Source organism: Prionailurus bengalensis, chromosome B2, assembly GCF_016509475.1.
Source record: "Prionailurus bengalensis isolate Pbe53 chromosome B2, Fcat_Pben_1.1_paternal_pri, whole genome shotgun sequence".
Taxonomy (NCBI): Eukaryota; Metazoa; Chordata; class Mammalia; order Carnivora; family Felidae; genus Prionailurus; species Prionailurus bengalensis.
The window spans coordinates 58423705-58436220 of NC_057349.1; positions in this window are offsets into that span (position 1 = coordinate 58423705).

Consider the following 12516-nt stretch of genomic DNA (forward strand, 5'->3'; position numbering starts at 1 on the left):
ACATCCCTGTCGTGTTCCTGATCTCAGGGAAAAAGCTCTCAGTTTTTCCCCATTGAGGATGATGTTAGCTGTGCGCTTTTCATAAATGGCTTTTATGATCTTTAAGTATGTTCCTTCTATCCCGACTTTCGAGGGTTTTTATTAAGAAAGGTTGCTGAATTTTGTCAAAGGCCTTTTCTGCATTGATTGACAGGATCATATGGTTCTTATCTTTTCTTTTATTAATGTGATGTATCACATTGATTGATTTGCGAATGTTGAACCAGCCCTGCATCCCAGGAATGAATCCCACTTGATCATGGTGAATAATTCTTTTTATATGCTGTTGAATTCGATTTGCTAGTATCTTATTGAGAATTTTTGCATCCATATTCATCAGGGATATTGGCCTGAAGTTCTCTTTTTTTACTGGGTCTCAGTCTGGTTTAGGAATCAAAGTAATACTGGCTTCATAGAATGACTCTGGAAGTTTTCCTTCCCTTTCTATTTCTTGGAATAGCTTGAGAAGGATAGGTATTATCTCTGCTTTAAACGTCTGGTAGAACTCCCCTGGGAACCCATCTGGTCCTGGACTCTGATTTGTTGGGAGATTTTTGATGACTGATTCAATTTCTTCGCTGGTATGGGTCTGTTCAAGGTTTCTCTTTCCTCCTGATTGAGTTTTGGAAGCGTGTGGGTGTTTACGAATTTGTCCATTTCTTCCAGGTTGTCCAGTTTGTTGGCATATAATTTTTCATAGTATTCCCTGATAATTGCTTGTATCTCTGAGGGATTGGTTGTAATAATTCCATTTTCATTCATGATTTTATCTATTTGGGTCATCTCCCTTTTCTTTTTGAGAAGCCTGGCTAGAGGTTTATCAATTTTGTTTATTTTTTCAAAAACCAACTCTTGGTTTCGTTGATCTGCTCTACAGTTTTTTTAGATTCTATATTGTTTATTTCTGCTCTGATCTTTATTATTTCTCTTCTTCTGCTGGGTTTAGGCTGCCTTTGCTGTTCTGCTTCTAGTTCCTTTAGGTGTGCTGTTAGATTTTGTATTTGGTATTTTTCTTGTTTCTTGAGATAGGCCTGGATTGCAATGTATTTTCCTCTCAGGACTGCCTTCGCTGCATCCCAAAGGCGTTTGGATTGTTGTATTTAATTTTCATTTGTTTCCATATATTTTTTCAATTTCTTCTCTAACTGCCTGGTTGACCAGTTAATTCTCTAGTAGGGTGTTCTTTAACCTCCACATTTTGGAGGTTTTCCAGACTTTTTCCTGTGGTTGATTTCAAGCTTCATAGCATTGTGGTCTGAAAGTATGCATGGTATGATTTCAATTCTTGTATACTTATGAAGGGTTATTTTGTGACCCAGTATATGATCTATCTTGGAGAATGTTCCATGTGCACTCGAGAAGAAAGTATATTCTGTTGCTTTGGGATGCAGAGTTCTAAATATATCTGTCAAGTCCATCTGATCCAATGTATCATTCAGGGCCCTTGTTTCTTTATTGACCGTGTGTCTAGATGATCTATCCATTTCTGTAAGTGGGGTGTTAAAGTCCCCTGCAATTACCACATTCTTATCAATAAGGTTGCTTATGTTTGTGAGTAATTGTTTTATATATTTGGGGGCTCCTGTATTCGGCGCATAGACATTTATAATTGTTAGCTCTTCCTGATGGATAGACCCTGTGATTATTATATAATGCCCTTCTTCATCTCTTGTTACAGCCTTTAATTGAAAGTCTAGTTTTTCTGATATAAGTATGGCTACTCCAGCTTTCTTTTGACTTCCAGTCGCATGATAAATAGTTCTCCATCCCCTCACTCTCAATCTAAAGGTGTCCTCCAGTCTAAAATGAGTCTCTTGTAGACAGCAAATAGATGGGTCTTGTTTTTTTAACCATTCTGATACCCTATGTCTTTTGGTTGGTGCATTTAGTCCATTTACATTCAGTGTTATTATAGAAAGATACGGGTTTAGAGTCATTGTGATATCCATAGGTTTCATGCTTGTAGCGATGTCTCTGGTACTTTGTCTCACAGGATCCCTCTTAGGATCTCTTGTAGGGCTGGTTTAGTGGTGATGAATTCCTTCAGTTTTTGTTTGTTTGGGAAGACCTTTAGCTCTCCTTCTATTCTAAATGACAGACTTGCTGGATAAAGGATTCTTAGCTGCATATTTTTCTGTTCAACACATTGAAGATCTCCGGCCATTTCTTTCTGGCCTGCCAAGTTTCAGTAGAGAGATCGGTCACGAGTCTTATAGGTCTCCCTTTATATGTTAGGGCACGTTTATCTCTAGCTGCTGTCAGAATTTTCCCTTTATCCTTGTATTTTGCCAGTTTCACTATGATATGTCGTGCAGAAGATTGATTCAAGTTACGTCTGAAGGGAGTTCTCTGTGCCTCTTGGATTTCAATGCCTTTTTCCTTCCCCAGATCCGGGAAGTTCTCAGCTATTATTTCTTCAAGTACCCCTTCAGCACCTTTCCCTCTCTCTTCCTCCTCTGGGATACCAATTATGCATAGAGTATTTCTCTTTTGTGCATCACTTAGTTCTCTAATTTTCCCCTCATACTCCTGGATATTTTTTATCTTTTTCTCAGCTTCTTTTTCCATAATTTTATCTTCTAGTTCACCTATTCTCTCCTCTGCCTCTTCAATTCGAGCCGTGGTTGTCTCCATTTTATTTTGCAGCTCGTTTATAGCATTTTCAGCTCCTCCTGGCTGTTCCTTAGTCCCTTGATCTCTGTAGCAATAGGTTCTCTGCTGTCCTTTATACTGTTTTCAAGCCCAGCGATTAATTTTATGACTATTATTCTAAATTCACTTTTTGTTATATTGTTTAAATCGTTTTTGATCAGTTCGTTAGCTGTCGTTATTTCCTGAACCTTTTTTTGAGGGGAATTCTTCCGTTTCGTCATTTTGGATAGTCCCTGGAGTGGTGCAGACCTGATGTCTGCCCCCAGCCCACTGCTGCGGCCACAGTCAGATGGTGTGTGCCTTCTCTTTCCCTCTCCTAGGGACGGGATTCACTGTGGGGTGGCGTGGCCTATCGGGGCTACTTTCACACTGCCAGGCTTGTGGTTTTGGGGATCTGGTGTATTAGCTGGGGTGGATGGGCAAGGTGCACGGGGCAGGAGGGGCAGGTTCAGCTCGCTTTTCCTTCTGAGATCTGCTTCCGGATGGACCCTGCGGCACTGGGAGGGAGTCAGAGCTGCCGGAGGGATGGATCCACAGAAGGACAGCGTTGGGTGTTTGCGTGGTGCAAGCAAGTTCTCTAGCAGGAACTGGTTCCCTTTGGGATTTTGGCTGGGGGATGGGCGAGGCAGATGGAGCAGGCGAGTGCCTGTGTTTACCCACCAAGCTGCGCTCTGTCGTCCGGGGCTCAACAACTCTCCTTCCCATTGTCCTCCAGCCCTCCCGTTCTCCGAGCAGAGCTGTTAGCTTATTACCTTCCCGAAAACAAGTCCGGCTTGCTGTCGGAACAGTCCGGCCCCTATGCTTTTGCAAGCCAGACTCAGGGGCTCTGCTTGGCTGGCAGGCCGCCCCTCCGCCCAGGCTCCCTCCTGCCAGTCTGTGTAGCGCACACCGCCTCTCCGCCCTTCCTACTCTCTTCCGTGGGCCTCTGGTCTGCGCTTGGGTCCAGAGAATCCGTTCTGCTAGTCTTCTGGTGGTTTTCTGGGTTATTTAGGCAGGTGTAGGTGGAATCTAAGTGATCAGCAGGACGCATGGTGAGCCCAGCGTCCTTCTATGCCGCCATCTTCTCAGGATCCCCCCCCCCCCAGGCAGGCACTGTTCTTATTTCTATTTTGAAGGTGTGGGATTTAGATGAATAGAGGTTATATAAACTTGCTTATTATATCTCTCATCTGGTAAGTGACAGCTGTAATTTAAATCCAAGGAACCTGCTGTAAGATTTCTTATTCCTTATAACTAATTCATTTTAATAAAATCTCTCACTCTGTAGAATTACCTCATATATTTCTGGTTATTTGTGCCCATAGAATAATTCATTTGATTATTAAAAGAAATGTGGCTTTCCCTTCATCTCTTGTTCTGGATCTATTAAAATGTTGGCTGTTGTAATGTCTCCTGCCAAGGATTTAGGGTCTCTAAAATCTCTGTGAAGGAGCCTTTTCAAAGTTCACTCCAAAAAGCTAAGTCAGGAGTTCCGAAACAAAATCAGTCTGGGTTCCCTATAATCATACTACTAATCCATTTAGCTATCTGTCCATTCATTTGTGTGTATCAGTCAGGGGGTCGTTAAGAAGATTTGAAAGCAAGTGAAATAGAATACAGAAACTTAGTCTCAAAGTCAATGCTGGAAGAAAATAAATGCAGTGGGTTTATAAAATAAATTCAGGAATATGGCTAAAAATGCCATATCTTAAGGATTTTAGGTTGTCTACCAACTTGATCCTAGTATTTCTAGCACACAGTACAGAAGAAAAGCTGGCCAGTTACACCATTTAGCAATGCTCATTATATAACCATGCATTATTGATTCAAGAGAAGTAGTAATTATTCTTGAGACTAATGCCAGAAGGAAATGTCACTAGAGGGTCCTCTTAAAGAGGATGTGGGTAACTTTTCTAAGACGTCCTTCAAGTGATATAAGATGAGTTTCATATAGCTGTTTCTTAAAATTTCCATCAATAAAATCTGTTTTTACATACATTAAAGTTCCAACATGTAAAAATAATTACATAAGAATTTAGTACATGTTTCTTCTTAATTATATTTAGAAATAGATTATGGGATATCTAAGGCACAGGCTAATTTAGATCTTCCCTAAAAAGGTGTTTTTTCCTCCAGTCCAATTTTTGGTAAATGTTGAATAGAAATAAGGTTTAGATTAGATTAATATACACTGGGGAGGCTGAAATGTTGCTTTTATAAAACAAAACTCCATGCTTCAGCAAATAATTGAGTTTATTTACACTGGTATTCAGGACAGGGTTATGTAATTTTGTGGAAATTGAAGAGCCTATTGTCAAAGCAAAAGTTTCACCAAAATTTAAACAAGCAAGAAAAATTTTATTCATGGCTACTGCAATAGAGAAGAGAGGCCAGAACTCAGATTGAGCTTGACTACAACTGTCACAAAGGATAAGAGAGTTTTTAAGATCTCTCACCTATGATCATAAGCTATATATACTTGCTAGTTGGCCTTACACAAAAGAAAAGTAAACTTTCCCAATCTTCAAGATAGGAGGCAGTTTTACGACTTGGATGAAGTGCTCTAAGAAAAGGGAGGAGAGGGTCCTCTGTGGTTAAGCCACTTGGAGTCTGTAGAGGAATGGAGTAAGCAAGAAGGCAAGAAGACTGTCTAAACTTTGCTCAAACCAAGGGAAATCTGAAGGCTGTATCGGCCTTATTAAAGTCTTGTGATGATAAGTGTATGAAAATTCCTACAACCCTGGAGCTCCCAACGAGTTGAAGGAACTAATAAAATATTAATTTATATTGTTAATATGACACTCTTCTTGCATTGTGGTAAAGTCTGAGAAACATGAGTCTGTCTCATCTCCACACTTACTGAACAAGATCACCCATGTCTTTCCTCTGGTTATGATTCATAAATATGTCTCTGAGTGGTCTGATCCCAGTAATCTCTGATCAAACTGAATGCTTGCTGCTACCAGCCTATATTTCTAAAAGACAAATTCGATAGAATACCTTACAATTTCACCCTCCAACTGATCCCTGCCCCTCATCAATATTTTGAAGCTCGTCATTAAAGCAGTCCTAACTCATGAAGACAGGGGATTTATCACAAGTGTTTGACAGGATACCTACCAGTAAGACTTTTTTTCTCCCAAATTTGACACTTTAAACTTAAAATTCATGCAAATCTTGAATTATACACCCTATTTAATCCCTGTGAAGATACAGATCATTTTATAGCATAGTACATATAAATTTGTATGGAACTTGACAAGATGATGCTTCAGTTACTCTTGTGAATTTCCCTAACCCTTATATACACCCCCCTAAAGTATAGTGTCCGAGCCTGAGAAATACAGACTTAGAGAATAAAGGAAAAAGCTCTCATTATAGTCTACAGAAATATCAAAACCTGTACCTAGCCTACCTTCCAGGTAGTATCTTTCTTATCCTGCTCTTTTCTCATGCATTCTCTGCTCCAAGCAATATCAACAGGTTTTTAAATGCCTGTGATTTTTCCTGGTTCCTTTTTAAAACTTTGATCAAAAGTCATCTCAGGGAGCCTCTGCCTGTCTTTTCCAGGTACAGGTAGTCATTTCCACCTTTATATTATTTACACCTTTCCTTGTAGGCAGTTACTTATGGATCTGTCTTCCTTAAAAATGTAGGCTTATAAAAAGATTTAAAAGTATGTTTATAAATATCCATTCTGGCATCTCTGACACTTCAAATAGCTACTGACACATATTGGTGCTCAAAACTATTTGTTAAATGGATGAAAAATTAACAGTGACTGAATGCAAATAAATGGCAATGGTATTGTAACTCTAAAGGACAGATAATCATTACCAATCCTGTTTAGGACAACTCGTTAACAAAACACTAAAATTCCAAGTGATATAATGAATATCATAAAGTTTGTCAAAAACAAAATTTATGATTGACTCTCTTCAATTTCTGATCATGTTCCACATGATTTGTCAACAAGAAGCTGCATTTAAGGTGTGCATGTATACTACTTTAGAGCTTTCATTGCCAAAATGTAGATAGAATTTAAATGACATTTATAATTTGATTCAATGAGCAGCAATAAAGTCTCCTCTTGTTTGACAAATTATTAAGCATAACCAGTTTGAATACATTCAATAAAGTAGTATTCGTGCATCCTTTTAGTTTGTGAGTTTTAGGATACAGAAATTGGATAATCAAGCATTCTATTTATTCTATTCTATTTATTTTATTAGAGAGAGAGAGAGAAAGAGCATGAGCCAGGTAGGGGGGCAGAGGGAGAGAGAGAGAATCTTAAGCAGGCTGCATGCTGAGTGCAGAGCCGGATGAGCCTGATCCCATACCCTGTGATCACGACCTAAGCAGAAATTAAGAGCTAGGTGCTCAACCAACTGAGCCCACCCAGGAGTCCCACTATATCTTATTTTAAAATACATTTTAGATATTAATTTCTAAATAATGTTCATTCTTTCCTTATATATTTCCAGGTCTGTATTTCAATTCTGGTTAAAATACACACACACACACACACACACACACTTAGTTTTCCATTTCTATGTTTAGCTAGCTTTTTATCTGTGTTTTATAATATTTTCTTCCTTCTGATTTCTTGATTTGTTTGCTCCATGTGGGCTAAATCTGACTGTGATAGGTTTCTCTTCACAGAAACCATAAAACATGAATGATCCAGTGGCCAAAAAGCAATCCTAAAAATCAGATTCCTGCTTCATACATAGTATCTCAATCATCCTATACTTTCTTTAATCTGTCTCTTCAACTTCTTCATACTCCTTATCTTTTGTGACTTGCCTAGGTACTAAAAATTTTTCCTATCTTCTCCTGTCTGCTGATTGTTGCTATCATTTTTTATTAATTCTTTCACTTAAACATATATTTTTCTACCTACCATCATCAGTTCACTTAAAACAAGTGATCAATTGATTTATAGAAAATATCAGCCATGCCACAATCTCTACATAACAGACTCTCAAGCAAAATCTCCATTCCTAACTGGAACTCTAGGGCTGAACAACTAATTAAGTGTCAGTTGACAATACCACCTGCATATCTATTAGACATCTCAAATTCAAAGTAGGCAAAACAAAACCCTCTATCTTCATCCTTCCTTATTAACTATGATAAACCGTAAAACTTACTAGTTATTTATCCTTCCGTACTTTCACTGAATTTACCAGCAAAGCCTGGCAACTTTACTTCTAAAAAATATCCCAAATCTCTCTATTTATCTCTATCTCAATTGCTAATGTCCAAGTCTATCACAATTATCTCCAATCATTTGGAGATACCAATCATTTTAACTGTTTTCCTTGTTCTCACCTTCACTCTACTATAGTCTGCACTCACATCCAGAGTGATTAAAAACACAGAATATAGTTATGATATGTGAATCCGATATGACAGCTTATGGGAGCACTTTAAATATAATCCAACTTCTTTACCTTCTATGCTATGGGCCCTAAACAACTTTTCAGCCCACAACTCACACTACTCCTCTCTCATTAACTTAGTTTCCAGACACAATGTACTTCTTTAGATTCCTAACACACCAAACTCATTGTTTACCTGAGGGTCTTGTACTAGCAGCCCTCTAAACCTACAGCATTATTCTCCTGGGGTTCATTCTCTCTTATTCAGATTTTGGTATACATGGAAACTCCTTGAAGAGGTTATCTTGACTGTACACTCTCTCACATCACTCTATTTTATTTTGCCTTTTAGAACTTATTGTATGCACACACACACGCACATGCATGTGTATATGAGTGTGTATGTGTTTCTTATTTTTGTTATGTGGCTTTTCTCCAAATGGAAAGTTAGCTACATAAAAGCAAGGACCTTGTCTGTCCTGGGGTTAACTATTTCTCCATCAACAAAAAAATGTTTCCTACAAGTTGGACTACATTAAATATTTTAAGTGAATTAATGATTTCCAGAAGGCAGTCCATTATTAGTATACAAAAATATATAGAAATATGACTATATATATATATATATATATATATATATATATATATATAAAGGAAAACTTTAGAATAAGAATTAACCTATTCTAAAATCAATTTTTCTTAAATTACACATAAATAACTTAATCTTCAGAAAAACTTATTAATGTTAGTATTATTAATCTACTCATTAATAATTAGTCTGGAGGCTGAAGTTGCTGTTTATCCTACTGAATTTTTGATAAGTATCAAATTCCTTTTTATGTGTATTTGGCTTTGGGTATGATTAATAATATTTTTTAGAAACTCTGAATTTGTTATAAACAAAGACCTCACTGTATAGCACGGTATGTTAGGTTTCTTCTTAAGTAGAAAAGAGGGAGTTAAGGTACTCAGTACAGCTTCAGTACTTCTGGGGATAATGTTGTATAAAGTCTGGCCAGGAAGGTAGAGGAAAGGATCCTCTAATTTCAAATCATGTCAAGACTGCAGCTCTTTCATTTACAACCCAGATCAGAGTTGATGGCCAAGAAATCTGATCCAAGGATCAATACTTCCATCGCTGATGGATTTGAATGAGGTAGAGACCTACAGTAAGGGGAAATTTCTCTTCCATTCCTCTTTTCCACTTAGAGGAACCTTGTCTTAAAACTCCTGGCTTCTTTATACCTTCTATTTATCCTCCCACAAATGGTTCAGTGAGTTACCTGGGTGGTGGAAAACAGAGTTGGTTCAAAGATCTTAGTTTTTAAGTGGAGCTTAAAACTTTAAGTGTTAACTTTAAGTGGAGCTAATCTTTCAAAAGTCCAGTTTTCAGGGGAGCTGATCTCTGTCTATGACAGAGGTAGGAGGCAGCAACCAAGTACTCTGTTTTGCAGACTGGGTGCACCCGTTTGGATTCTATACAAAACTATATCCTTCCAGATATTATCATTACTAAATTTACCATTTTGATTCTCAGTTAAATGGATGTGCTATGATTATACATTAGTTAAAACTGAGGCATGAAAGAAAAATGCTTTTCTTGGTTCAAACACTCACGGACTCAACAGCATTAAGGGTGATATATCTGTAACACTGGAAATATACTTTCCCTCTGTCCCTTCTTGAGTATTATATGTAGAATTTAGGGCAGGTTTTTATTACAATGCCTCTACTTAATTAATCCAATAACAACCAGAAACATAAAGTGGTTAGGACATTGTTGTTTATTGGTGTTAGGGCATTTTTAAAGCCATGGAATCTTAGCTTGGGTTAATACCAAGTCTTTTTATTCTTGATCTCTTAGAAGGATCCTCATATTTATTGGATGGCTAATGAATAATCTCAGTTTCTTAATAAATGTTAATACTTTTCACTGTCCAACTACAAATATTGTTATTAGAGTTAAGATGAAGTTGGTGAAATTATGTAAGTTTATTAAAGCTGTGAGACACATAAATGTTAGAAATTATCTCTGATTGTGTCTTTAGCAATTTTGAACCTATTTTCAGGTCATGAACAATTGGTAATAACAAGATTACTCTTGGTAATTATACACTTGCAGATTTCTTAATAGTCTATCAGGTGGAATAACAATATGGAAACCCATTTTCCTATAATGCTCATTCTCAGAAATGATTTTTTTCTATATAATGAAGCAGGAGTTTATTAGGCATGTCATCAGAGTTGAAAGGAAAAGTACAACAGACCTATTTCATGGTACAGTAGACTTTATATCCGAGAACACTTCAGAAAGGAGATATTAGATTTACAGAAATAATCTTGTTTCAGTTTTTAGTCAAAATTACAACACATTCAAAAGTCTGAGTACAAATTGATTCAAGCTTGAATTCATCAGGGAAGCTATCGAAATTGGTTAGATTGTATGCTTTCAAATCAGTTCCTTTCTTAGTAGACACTTGCTAATCATATGCTAATCTCACTCCAGTGAAAGTATTTATTCATTCTCAAATAGTTACACATAGCACTATGAGGATACTAATGAGATACTGTGCATGCAACAATTGGGAGATGGACTATGTAATATCTGCTCAATCCTGGAGGAACAGCAAATGGGATGGGTCATTCAAATATGATAAGTCATATTTAGCACGTAGAATTATTATTCTTGAAAGGACATAACACAAAAAGTTAGTGGTCTATTGCCTAATTCTACTTTTAAGTAGTTTATGAAAATTGCCTTGTTTGAAAGAAAATGGCAATGTATTTTTCAAGAATTAAGATATCTACTTCCATTACCATTGATCCTAATGATCTGTGTCTGCTGGATTAGAGTGAAAGAGGGAAGACAAGTAGACAAGGAAAGAAAATTGAGTATATAAAATAAGTGAGAAATAAATATATGTAAAGAATTCAGGTGGAAATTTCAATTTCAAGACTAACTCAAAGATCCAAGAAAATCATTTTTAAAATCAGGATCAAATACATATGCCTAAACCAAAAAGAGGATATTTTTCTATGTGGACGTATGTAAGTGATCCTACCTCTACAGTCCTTGAATGATTGGTATGGAGGACAGAGATAAAGCAGGAAAATACCACCATATTTAATGAAATGTAAGATGTCACACATTACCAGATGCTCCAGAAATTGACAAACATACCACCAACTGTTGGGTATTCTCTGGTTTTAGAAATAATAACACGTGAATAAATGAAAAAGGTGTGCTTTAGATTGCATGAAACACTGTTGCAGTCCAAAAATCAACAGTTGCTATTCTGGTTGTATCAATCAGGATCCAGAGAGAAGACAGAAAACACTTTAGTGAATTTAAAAAGGAAAAACTTAACATAAAAATTATTAACTAGTGAAAATGATTAGCTACTAAGAGGAGTAAAGAGACTTCTGAAGAATATTAGCATTAAAATATTCCTATGTTCTGGGGTGCCTGGGTGGCTCAGTTGGTTGAGCATCCAGCTTCAGCTCAGGTCATGATCTCAGGGTTGGTGAGTTCAAGCCCCATGTAGGGCTCTGTGCTGGCTACTCAGAGCCTGAAGCCTGCTTTGGATACTGTGTCTCCATCTTTCTCTGCCCCTCCCCTGCTCACACCCTGTCTCTGTCTCTCAAAAATAAATAAATGTTACAAATTAAAAAAGAAAAAAGGAATATTGCTATGTTCTATAATATCCACTAGTGCATGATAGATGGACAGAATAGTGCAAGAAGCATACCATAGCAGAGAGAAAACCCCTCTCTCAAACTTAACATTAAAAAAATTATATTATTTGGCTTTGATACTTTTAGTATCTCATATTACATATTATGGAATTAGCATAGATCTAACAAATAATTTAATCATAGTTTCAGTGAGGCAGCTTAAAGAGGAAACTTAATTCTATACCATGGTAGGAAATTAACAGTATGAAGGTAGTGTTAAAATTCTCCGTTTCCTGCCCATTAACTCATATTCATGAAACAAAATCACTGTATTTTAAAGCTTACTGGTAATTAGTGACACTATCTTCTACACTCTCATTGCTAACTTTTCTTACCCTGTTACAACTTCTCCTGCTGTACTGAAGAGATTAATGCCTGAGAAGTCTTTTTTCAATCCTAATTCTGTTATCTTGGATAATGGCAACATTTATTTGGACTACCCTTCCCATTATTTTGGTGCATGTCTCATTTCCTCAACATTCTATTTTCCAATGACCTTTACATCCAATTCACATCACCTACACACTCCCAAGAATAAGCCATGGCTATTGTTCTCATCATCACACTGCTCCATCACTTAAATAAATACAGTCTTTCTGCAGATATATGGTTATTCAATTAATAATTTGTGATATCCATCACCCATGCTTATTGCCCATTCTCAGTTTCTCCCACTACACTTTTACTTTGAACTCTAGGTCTCTGTACCTTTTTTCTTTCATTCCAT